The sequence below is a fragment of the Pelophylax lessonae genome (genome assembly GCF_965119305.1).
Source record: "Pelophylax lessonae genome assembly, chromosome: 3".
In the NCBI taxonomy this organism is placed as follows: Eukaryota; Metazoa; Chordata; class Amphibia; order Anura; family Ranidae; genus Pelophylax; species Pelophylax lessonae.
Genome location: NC_138770.1, coordinates 132,283,236 through 132,296,134, shown reverse-complemented (window position 1 = coordinate 132,296,134; position 12,899 = coordinate 132,283,236). Strand labels below are relative to the sequence as shown.

At 44.6% G+C, this 12,899-nt stretch overlaps 1 protein-coding gene across 1 annotated transcript in view; it reads left to right on the top strand.

Moving 5' to 3' along the window:
* The first annotated feature begins 4,109 nt into the window (after positions 1-4,109).
* VSNL1 (visinin like 1) overlaps positions 4,110-12,899 on the top strand; it is a 242,189-nt gene continuing 233,399 nt past the window's right edge. The window contains exon 1 of the mRNA XM_082249756.1: positions 4,110-4,386. The gene's annotated coding sequence lies outside the window, so the exon portion shown is untranslated. The remainder of the gene's footprint in view (positions 4,387-12,899) is intronic.

Genomic DNA, 12,899 nt, shown 5'->3' with positions numbered 1-12,899 from the left:
CTGTAGCAGTAAAACTCCTATAGAGCGGTCATGGCTAGGGCAATTGCGCAGTCATGCAACACTGTACCCATATAACATTTTTAGGACCAAACCAGTGATGTTGAACGATGTTACAGGCAGCATAATGTTCTCCATGGCTTCTCCAGACCCTATACAACTGTAACATGTGCTCAAGATGAACCTGCTATCATCTGGGAAAAGCACAGGGTGCCAGTGGCAGACCTGCCAATTCTGGTGTTCAATGGCAAATGCTAATCAAACTCCATGGTGCTGGGCAGTGAGCACAGGGCTCACTTGAGGACGTCGGGCCCTCAGGCCACCCTCATGATTGTTTGGTCAGAGACATTCACACCAGTGGCCTGCTGGAGGTCATTTTGCAGGGCTCTGGCAGTGCTTATCCTGTTCCTCCTTGCACAAAGGAGCAGGTACCGGTCCTGCTGATGGGTAAGGACCTTCTACGGCCCAGTCCAGCTCTCCTAGAGTAACTGCCTGTCTCCTGGAATCTCCTCCATGGTCCTGAGACTGTGCTGGGAGACACAGCAAACAATCTGGCAATAGCATTCTGGAGGAGTTGGGCTGCCTTTGCAATCTCTATAGGGTCTAGGTATCGCCTCATGCTACCAGTAGTGACACTGACCCTAGCCAGATACAAAACTAGTGAAAAACAGGCAGACAAGATGAGTAGAGAAAAAATGTAGGTGGCCTCCACCTGTAAAACCATTCCTGTTTTGGAGGTTGTCTCATTGTTGCCCATCTAGTGCACATGTTGTTAATTTTATTAACCCCAAAGCAGCCAAAACTGAATAACAGCCCCCTCTACTACTTAATTGACCAGATTAATATCCCATGAGTTTAAATGTCTTGATGCTATACTCTGAATAAAAAGTGTTCCTTTCATTTTTTTTGAGCCGTGTAGTTTTTGTCAGTGGACAAAAATGTGCTGTACTTTTCGTTTTGTTTTGGTCACTGTAAAAATGGCGCTGAAAATATTTTTGATGAAAACTTTTTCATTGACAAAATTAACACTGATCGCCGCCATTACTAGTAAGAAAAAAAAAAATAAATAAATAAAAATATCCCATAGTTGTAAACACTATAACTTTTGCGCAAACCAATCAATATACGCTTATTGATATATTTTTTTTACCAAAAATATGTAGCAGAATTCATATTGGCTTAAATTTTCAAAGAAATATGATTTTTTTTTCTAATTTTTTTCTTGGATATGTTTTATAGCAGAAAGTTAAAAGTTTTTTTTTTTCAAAATTGTTGTATTTTTTTTAATTTAAAGTGCAAAAAATAAAAACAGCAGAGGTGATCAAATAACACCAAAAGAAAGCTCTATTTGTGGGGGGAAAAAAAGGACTTACATTTTATTTGGGCACAGTGTTACATGACCACGCAATTATTAGTTAACTCCCTTCACGCCAACGAAAGGCAAATATGCAGCCTCGGCTTCAGAGGGTCTTTCCGGGGTGATGCCTGCAGCTAGAGGCATCACCCCGGTACCACTGTTTGGAGCCGACGGTCGGCTTTCTTGTGATGATAACCGATGCTTCTCAGCAGCCACTCGGTTGGCATTACAAGGAGCAGGATGGGACGTCCCCCCCCCCCTCCCGCCGCCTTCCACTGCTCGCCTGGGTCTCCCATCCCACCTGAAGACCCAAAGTGGCCAGCCGGCACGTCCCCTGGCTGGCAGAACACCCGAACAAATCCGGATTCGGATCTGATCGGGTCTCGAAAGTAAAAACCTGGAAGCGATGTCATTACATTACTTTCGGGTACTGGAGCTCTAAAGACGCCAGATTAAAAAAAAAAAAATTACAGCATTCAAAACAGCCAAACTTGTTGTTTTGAATGCTTTTAAGTGCAGTGGAGGAGTTTGGGGTCTTTTAAAACCCCAGATCCCTCCCTGAAGAGTACCTGTCACTGCTTATTACTGTCACAAGGGATGTTTACATTCCTTGTGACAGCAATAAAAGTGATCAAAAAATGTTTTTTTTAAATGGACAGTGTAAAAATGAAAAAAATAAAACATAACAATTTAGAAAAAAAAGTAAAGCGCCCGTCCCTCTGTGCTCGCGCGAAGAAGCAAACGCAAGTCGCGCCCGCGTATGTAAAAGGCGTTCAAACCAAACATGTGAGGTATCGCTGCGATCATTAAAGTGTGAGCAATAATTGTAGTACAAGACCACCTCTGTAACTCTAAACATGTAACCGTCAAAACATTTTAAACATCTCCTATGGGGATTATTAAGTACTGTAGTTTGTCGCCATTCCACGAGTGTGCACAATTTTAAAGCATGACATGTTAGGTATCTATTTATTTGGCCTAACATCATCTTTCACATTATACAAAAAAAATTGGGCTGACTTTCCTTTTTCTTTTTTTTTTAATTCATGAAAGTGTATTTCTGCCCAAAAAAATCTGAATTTGAAAAACTACAGTGTTAGATAAAATATTGCAACGATCTCCATTTTATTCTCAAGGGTCTTTGCTAATACATATATATATTTATATATATATATATATATATATATATATATATATATATATATATATATATATATATATATATATAAAATGTTTGGGCTCTAAGTAATTTTCTAGCAAAAAGATACCAATTTTACCTTGTAAGCAACATAAGTCAGAAAAAGATTTAGGGCTCTTTCAGACGGCCGTTACGCTGCTTTAGTCCGCTGCGGGACTTTTTTTTTTTTCTTTTTTTCACGGAGCGGATGACATTTGTGTCATCCGCTCCGTGTGCCCGCATATCATCCCATCCGTTTGCGGATGATATACGGACATAATGTAAGTCTATGGCATTGCGGATGTCAGCGGATGACACCGCTGACATCTGATTTTCCTTCCTTTCCGTTTTTTACACGGATGAAAAAATAGGGTTCTGTTCCATTCCAAAAAACGGAACAGAACTGAAAGGAGGAAAATCGGATGTCAGCGGATGGTATTCCGCTGACATCCGCAGTGCCATTGATTTACATTATGTCCGCAAAAAAATAGGATGATTTGCGGACAAGCGGAGAGGCCGTGTGAAAGAGCCATTAGGCTTGAAGGGGTTAAAATAATGGTTGTTACTTTATTTGCTTATTTTATTTACTTTAATTGTCAGTTAAAAGTGCCATGTCACAAAAAAATGGAAGGGGTTAAAATAATGATTGTTACTTTGTTTATTTTATTTACTTTAGTTGTCAGTTAAGCGCCGGTTCACACTGCAGCGACGCTACACTACTCGGAGGTCGCGGTGCGAGCAGCGCGCCGCGACCTCGGAGCGGCCGCCACGGACTTCATAACATTGAAGTCTATGGCGGTCGCCTCCGGGTCGCCCCAAAGAAGCTCCGGACCCTTTTTCTAGGTCGGAGCGACTTGTGTCGCTCCTATTAGAACGGGTCCGCAGCTTCCCTATGGGAGGCGACCTGCGGCGACCTGTGAGGCGACCAGGTCGCCTCACAGGTCGCCCTAGTGTGAACCGACACTAAAGTGCCATATCACAAAAAAATGGAAGGAGTTTACTTGTTACTTTATTTATTTATTTTATTTACTTTAATTGTCAGTTAAAGTGCCATATCACAAAAAAATGACCTGGTCAAGGGGACGCCAGGGTGGGTAGGATGGGCTTAAAATACAAAATGCTTTGTCTGATTGTACACGATTGTTCGTGCTATAATGCATTTTTATTTAATTTTTTTTTTACGAAAGCAGTTTTCCTTTAATTTGTTGGAAAATTAAAATAAAAATTATAAAATAAATATTTGCTTCAAATAGTAAATATATATATATATATATATATATATATATATATATATATATATAGGTCTAACACACAAATAAATAAAATAAAAAAAGATGCCTAGTAGTAGTAAAAATGTAAGTAGTCATGTTGGGTGACAATACAAAGAATGGTGTGTTCAGAGGGGACAGCAGCCGCCTGCATGCAAATCACATCCTCCAGCAAGATTGCAGTTATTTCTGGGGAAATGAGGTGTCACCAGAGCCGAGGGATGAGTCGGGGATGGATGGATGGAAGGGCAGGATGAAGGTGTGGAAGGAGCAGAGAGAGGAGAGGAGAGGAGGAGTGAGGAGGATCAGGCTGCTGCTGCTGCCTCTGCCGCTGTGCTCCGCGCCTGCGCTCTGCGCCGAGCCTTGATTTTGTCCGGGATTCCCAATTGTGTCGCACAGAGCGGAGCTTGTACTGCTGGCGCTGACACCGGGCGCCGTCCAGGAGGGAATTCAAGCAAGTACGGCCGGGATCACCCCCCCACTGACTCGCATACCTACCCCTGCTAACCCAGCCTCCCCCTCCGAGGCGGTCAGTGGGGTCTCCATCCATTGTGTTCCCATCAGGTGAATCCGCAGCGCCGTAGACTGTAAGTGCCAATCATGTATGGAATGTATATGTCACATTGCAGAGGGGGGGAGGGGAGGGGGTGCATGCAGATGATTTGGATGTATTCTCTCCCTGTTTCTGTGTAAGGGGCTTATAGAGATCAGGGTGCCAGCGGTGCAATCTTGTTTGCTCACATATGTTCAGTTCTGATGCAGTGCAAATCCAGATTGCTCCATGCTAATGCTCCCCTGTGTGCCATGGCAATGGGGGGGGGGGGGGGTATATACAGGGCTCATTCAATGGACCTGTCAGACCATGGCTCCCTAGCAATTTTATTACTACAGCATAGAGATGATCTACTATCTCAGCTTTGCACCACTGGAAATACATGAATCTCCCAATATTCTTCTCCTATGGTAAACATTCCATTGGAACAAGAATTGCAGGAGCTGTCACTGTATGCTCACATCCATGATGCAGTGGTAAAAAAAAGTATGCACTATGGACATACTACGATTTTTTTTTTTTTTTGGGGGGGGGGGGGTATTTTTTGTATTACCATAAGTAGCTTCATCATTTGCCTTCATTGATTTGGATGTAAATATAATCAGAAAGGCAGGAAAACATTATGCAGCATGCAGTTGTACAGTTCTCTAGTATAGCATCAGACCTGCATGCTATGTGCAAATGAATCATTGTATGACCGGACCTGTCATGTGTGCTACACTAGTGTCTATGCATGTGTGTCAGCCCAAGGTCATACTAGTATTAACCCTGCACCATCCAAAAAAGACAGCAAACCAACAATTGTTATGGCTATTTAATTTAACATAATATATATAATATAATTTACATTTATATATGTTTATACGTAACATTTTTATATATATTTATATATAATATATATATATAATTATTTCATATATATATATATATAATTATTTCATATATGTATATATATATATATATATATATATATATATATATATATATATATATATATATATATGTCATCATTTCGTATATATATATATATATATATTGTAATTTTTATATATATATATATATATATATATATATACAAACACTGTATTTTTAAACCATTATATATATTTGCTTTGGTCATTTTCTTTGCCTAGTTCATCCAATGCCCTTTGCCAAGATGCCAATTTATTTTTTTCCCTTTACTGCTTTTTTTCTTTTTGTTATAGTCTATTGAATCCAATATAACCAATTAAAAAAAAAATATCTGGAGATTATGAGATCATTAGGTAGATCTTGATATCCCAACAGAGAATAAAAGAGCCATATGGCACCGTTGTTGTTACAGAACAAGCAACGGTACACACAAACCAAATTTAATTCTGGCCTGTCATAATTTCTCGATGGCATCCGTTCCTGCTTCATTTCTCTACTTTAATTCTATCCCGTATTGTTCTGCAGTTTTCATGTAGTGGTGCCACCTATTTGTAGGATTTAGGTCCTATTCGATGAAATCCATAAATCGAAGGCAATCTGGTTAACCTGTAAATCATGGAGGCTTGAATAGTTCTGCGGCTTCGATCACATTATCTTGTGTTTATCTGGGTCCGCAGGGACTAGATAGCGATCTTCTGTTGTCTTGGAAGGAAATGTGGCGAGTAAATGACCTCTGGATCGTTTTTAAGGTTATTTTGCTAGAAAGACCTTGCCATTTTTTTGCCTGTAAAGATTGATCTACATGTAGGCAAGCCTAATTGTGTAAGGTTATTGGTGCCCCCATCTCCCCCCTCTCTGCAGGTTGGCCAGCGCTGCAGTATCCCCCCACTCTTCAATGCAGTCAGATGTGCACTACAGAATCCTTGTTCGGTCCCCTGCCTTTTAGATTAACAGTTCTTATTTCTTAAGACTTGCTTCTTAAGAACCACAAGCATCTGATTTATTGTCAGGTTGTGTGTTTGCAACCTTTGCCTTGTGTCAGAGCGATACTGAAGTTACTGCATCATAGAAAAAATGGGAAATTGGACAAAGCAGACCGAATCACAGACTCTGCAGATTCCCGTAATACTAAAAACCATTTATCCAGTATTGGCTTAATTCCGCAGTTCGTAAAGCAGGAAACAATGTAACTGTATTTGTTATCTTAACCAAGAGAATAAGCTGAATCAGTGTGTATTGGCATGCTTATAGATTTTCAGAGCATGAAGACAAAGACGCCTACAGAAGACATGGTACATATTATCTATATATAGGCTTGTCAGCAATCTGTTATTACTGGGGATCTTTTTTCATTTAGATCATTGTGTCCCATGAAGATCATGTTGTCCCATAACCTGCAATCACCAGATAATTAAAAACTTCAGCCATGGAGTCTGCATAGGACGTCTATTTAGACTGCTGATAATTAACATAAGTTTCTGTTTAAGCTCCAAGTCAATGACCCACCAAACACTCATCCCATTTCATAGGCTGAGTCAGTCATGTTGCTTATCTCAGATATATATAACATATATATATTATATTAATGGCTTTGTTATGGGAAACTCTGACAGCAGAATATGTATAGTGCAGACCCAGGGAGGGTGAGAAGCTGTGTCTGGGTGCCTATGGGCTATAGACATAGAACACTGGCTACAGACCCAGGGAGGGTGAGAAGCTGTGACTGGGTGCCTATGGGCTATAGACATAGAACACTGGCTACAGACCCAGGGAGAGTGAGAAGCTGTGACTGGGTGCCTAATGCCTATGGGCTATAAACATAGAACACTGGCTACAGACCCAGGGAGGGTGAGAAGCTGTGACTGGGTGCCTATGGGCTATAGACATAGAACACCGGCTACAGACCCAGGGAGGGTGGGAAGCGGTGGCTGGGTACTTATGGGCTATAGACATAGAACACTGGCTACAGACCCAGGGAGGGTGAGAAGCGGTGGCTGGGTGCCTATGGGCTATAGACATAGCACACTGGCTACAGACCCAGAGAGGGTGAGAAGCTGTGACTGGGTGCCTATGGGCTACAGACATAGAACACTGGCTACAGACCCAGGGAGGGTGAGAAGCTGTGACTGGGTGCCTATGGGCTATAGACATAGAACACTGGCTATAGACCCAGGGAGGGTGAGAAGCTGTGGCTGGGTGCCTATGGGCTATAGACATAGAACACTGGCTACAGACCCAGGGAGGGTGAGAAGCTGTGACTGGGTGCCTATGGGCTATAGACATAGAACACTGGCTACAGACCCAGGGAGCGTGAGAAGCTGTGGCTGGGTGCCTATAGGCTATAGACATAGAACACTGGGAGGGTGGGAAGCGGTGGCTGGGTACCTATGGGCTATAGACATAGAACACTGGCTACAGACCCAGGGAGGGTGAGAAGCTGTGGCTGGGTGCCTATAGGCTATAGACATAGAACACTGGCTACAGACCCAGGGAGGGTGGGAAGCGGTGGCTGGGTACCTATGGGCTATAGACATAGAACACTGGCTACAGACCCAGGGAGGGTGAGAAGCGGTGGCTGGGTACCTATGGGCTATAGACATAGAACACTGGCTACAGACCCAGGGAGGGTGAGAAGCTGTGGCTGGGTGCCCATAGGCTATAGACATAGAACACTGGCTACAGACCCAGGGAGGGTGGGAAGCGGTGGCTGGGTACCTATGGGCTATAGACATAGAACACTGGCTACAGACCCAGGGAGGGTGAGAAACGGTGGCTGGGTGCCTATGGGCTATAGGCATAGAACACTGGCTAATGGCCCAGGGAGGGTGGGAAGCGGTGGCTAAGTGCCTATGGGCTATAGACATAGAACACTGGCTACAGACCCAGGGAGTCTGGGAAGCAATGGGCTACAGTCATAGAACACTGGCTACAGACCCAGGGAGGGTGAGAAGCTGTGACTGGATGCCTATGGGCTATAGACATAGAACACTGGCTACAGACCCAGGGAGGGTGAGAAGCGGTGGCTGGGTGCCTATGGGCTATAGACATAGAACACTGGCTAATGGCCCAGGGAGGGTGGGAAGAGGTGGCTGGGTGCCTATGGGCTATAGACATAGAACACTGGCTACAGACCCAGGGAGGGTGGGAAGCGGTGGCTGGGTACCTATGAGCTATAGACATAGAACACTGGCTACAGACCCAGGGAGGGTGAGAAGTTGTGACTGGGTGCCTATGGGCTATAGACATAGAACACTGGATACAGACCCAGGGTGGGTGAGAAGCTGTGGCTTGGTGCCTATGGGCTAGAGACATAGAACACTGGCTACAGACCCAGGGAGGGTGAGAAGCTGTGACTGGGTGCCTATGGGCTATAGACATAGAACACTGGCTACAGACCCAGGGAGGGTGAGAAGCTGTGACTGGGTGCCTATGGGCTATAGACATAGAACACTGGCTACAGACCCAGGGAGGGTGGGAAGAGGTGGCTGGGTGCCTATGGGCTATAGACATAGACCACTGGCCACAGACCCAGGGAGTCTGGGAAGCGATGGCTGGGTGCCTATGAGCTATAGACATAGAACACTGGCTACAGACCCAGGGAGGGTGGGAAGCGGTGGCTGGGTACCTATGGGCTATAGACATAGAACATTGGCTACAGATCCAGGGAGGGTGAGAAGCAGTGGCTGGGTGCCTATGGGCTATAGACATAGAACACTGGCTACAGACCCAGGGAGGGTGGGAAGCGGTGGCTGGGTGCCTATGGGCTATAGACATAGAACACTGGCTAAAGACCCAGGGAGGGTGGGAAGCGGTGGCTGGGTGCCTATGGGCTATGGACATAGAAGACTGGCTACAGACCCAGGGAGTTTGGGAAGCGGTGGCTGGGTGCCCATGGGCTATAGACATAGAACACTGGCTACAGACCCAGGGAGGGTGGGAAACAGTGGCTGGATGCCTATGAGCTATAGACATAGAACACTGGCTACAGACCCAGGGAGGGGGAGAAGCGGTGGCTGGGTGCCTATGGGCTATAGACTTAGAACACTGGCTACAGACCCAGGGAGGGTGGGAAGAGGTGGCTGGGTGCCTATGGGCTATAGACATAGAACACTGGCTACAGATCCAGGGAGGGTGGGAAGCGATGGCTTGGTGCCTATGGGCTATAGACTTAGAACACTGGCAACAGACCCGGGGAGGGTGGGAAGAGGGGGCTGGGTACCTATGGGCTATAGACTTAGAACACTGGCTAGTTCTCTTTATCATCGCAGACATTCTCTGAGCCATTTTCAGCTTCTAGTTATGCTTCGGAAATCAAGGCAAATGTAGCTGGTGCGTTTGCTTTAAAATGACCATCAACCTTTACTTACAAAGACAGCGGATCGCTACGTTGGAAAGGAAATTGATGCAAGTCGGGGATTAAATTGTATTATACCTGCTTTTCATCTTTTTCTTCTAGGCTGTGATGTGTAATAAGGTAGTAGACTTTATCCGCACTGTGTTTTTTTTTTTTTTAAAGCATACTTCTTGCTTGTAAAACAAATAAGATTAGAAGACAATAGCCTGTTTAAGCAAAACAAATAGAGTTTCTGCTTTTAGCATTACAACAGAACAAACTGTGGTCCAACGAAAAGAAAAATGTTGTTTAGAAATGCAGCACTTGCTAAATCAAATAATGCATTTGTTTTATCCTTAAAGGGGAGCTCCAGTAATTTTTTGGGTTTATTAAAAGTCAGCAGCTTCAAAAACTGTATCTGCTGACTTTTAATAAACACACACTCACCCATCCCACGATCCAGCAATGTGATCGCCCGAGCCCCACCCCCCCCCCCTCCCACAGGCTTCTCTCCCTGGCACTGGCATTTCATCCAGGGGCGGCCCGTCCAATTAGTCCAGCCCCCTAATCTACATGCAGGGCGCCAGACGCATGGACTCCAATGGGGTTTTTTTTTTTTGAAGCACATGATTAGAGCCAGATTCTCTGATAGGCTTCAAAAAAGGGTGGGCTCTGCTCCCCAAGCCCACCCAGTTATGTGACAATAGCGAATTAATATTCACTATTATCACACTGATTCTCCTCCTGGCCAATCAGGAAGTGGGTCATGAGACCTGTTTCCCGATTGCCCGAAAGGAGAAGCCATACCATTGGCCAAGGAGGAGGAGGGAGGAGACGCAGGAGACCGAGCGAGGGGCAAGATGCCGCCTCTGCTGCTGACTGCCGACTGCCCTCCACATGTCCAGGGTGAGTGAGCCAGCGACCGGTGTGTGGGCTGGTGTGGTCTGGGGGGGTATGGTGTGGTCAGTCTGCCACCCCCCCCCCCGGCCCATGGGCACCAGCCGCCCCTGATTTCAACTGTGGGCACCTGGCTGTGACAGTTGGTGCTTCACAGCTGGGTACCCACTGCAAATGTGGGAGTCACGCTGCGTGTTGTGAATTGTCCCACAGTCTTCTGAGACCTGTGACGTGCCCCAGAAGACTGCAGGGGGGGGAGGGGGAGAGGAGAACATCTGGTAGGATTGCCTAGGCCAGTGATGGCGAACCTTGGCATTCCAGGTGTTTTGCAACTACATTTCCCATGATGCTCAACTACACTGCAGAGTGCACGAGCATCATGGGAAATTAAGTTCCAAAACATCTGGGGGTGCCAAGGATTGCCATCACTGGCCTAGGCAATTCTACTGGGTCACTGGTTCGAATCCCAACCACGACGCTACCTGCCTGGAGTTTGCATGTTCTCCCTGTGCCTGTGTGGGTTTCCTCCAGGTACTCCGGTTTCCTCCCACACTCCAAAGACATGCTGGTAGGTTAATTGGATCCTGTATAAAATTGGCCCTACTATGTATGTATGAATGTGAGTTAGGGACCTTAGATTGTAAGCTCCTTGAGGGCAGGGACTGATGTGAATGTGCAATGTATATGTAAAGCGCTGCGTAAATTGACAGCGCTATATAAGAACCTGAAATAAATAATGGAAGTTCTCCTCTCCCCCTCCCTCCCTGCAGTCTTCTGGGGCACGTCCGAGTGTGCAGAGAACAGAGCTATGGGAGGGAGCCATCAGGCTCCTCCCATTAAAGGCTGCATGCAGAAACCTACAGGAGGGGGCGGAGACAAGACCTGTCACTCTGTATAAGGAAAGAGAACAGCAATGACCGGTCTTTACTACAGGAAGCTCCTGCACATAGGAAAAGTTTACACTGGATTACTGCACAGACCTGGAAGAATTACACAAAGCAAACCAAGTTCCATAAAAGAATACACATGCCTCTTGTATTGAGACAATATGGAGAGATTTACTAAAATTGGTGCACACAGAATTTGGTGCAGCTGCGCATAGTGAACCAATCAACTTCCAACTTCAGCTTGTTCAGTTAAGCTTTGACAACAAAAACCTAAAAGCTGATTGGTTACTACGCACAGCTAAAACAGATTCTGTGTGCTCCGATTTTAGCAAATCTCCCCCTATTTGCTTATCCCAGAATGTAACTTTAGACTCAGAGCTTCTTTCTTTGTAGTGAGAGATCACATAATCTGTTGTCAGGTCCTAAAAGTAATAAAAAATGTTGTGCCCTGCCCGTCCTCTCCACCACTTCATGATGATTGATAGCACAGATTGTATTGAGCAGAATAGGCTGATATTTCATATAGGGAGCTGACTCTTACATCTACTCAGTTGTACCTCACACAGGTCTTTTGTTTGTTTGGAAGTGTATATAAACCCTCACCTTGTAAAACAACCCATACAGCTTAAAATAAAAATGAAAGGCAAAACATTTCTGTATAGATATAAAAAAAAAAAATACCCTTTTCCTCCTTTTTATAGATGAATTCATTCATAGTTACGTAGTTAATGTGGTTAAAAAAAGTCCATCCAGTTTAACCAACAGAAAAAAAAGAAAAATTATCCAATACCCACAGTTGATCCAGAGATTCCTACTGTTGTCAGCTGCATAAGAGCTGGGGAAGGAGAAACAGCAGGACACTACTCTTCCAAGTGACACCAGGAACAGCAGGGATTTCACACAAAGGAAGCAATACAAAGAGAACAGGATACCTTTTATACAAGTACATGGTACAGCAGGCACACATCAAGAATATGAAATGTTGGGTTTACGTAGTCTTTAATTCTTCCACATGTGCCTGACTATTAATCCTAGGTTCACACATATACGATGCAGGAACCAGCGTGATTCTAGAGCGGGTTCCCGCATCGCATCTCATCCGAAGACAGTTCACATTGCCCTCTGCGAACCGCTGCGGGTGTCAATAAAAAGATAATGACACCCCCAGATTGGTTCACAGATTGCAGGGTGAGCTGTGAATACAGACAGGAATGGGATGGGTGTGAACGTCCATGCGATCTGAATCCAGTGCAGGGAAAAAAAAGGCGAGTGGAATTCGCATTTGCACAGACATCGCATGTGATCTGCACAGCAATGCGGTGCAAATCACATCCGATGTCTGACATCGCATATGTGTGAACCCAGGCTTAAGGTATAGGAACCCCACATATAGCACAGTCTTATTTTTTTTTTAAAAAGTGGTATAGCCTCAGCTTTTAGGTTACAGATACATGCTTTTTGACTTGCTGTTCAATAGACAATTAATGATTTTTTGAAACTTAACACTCCCTTTTAATT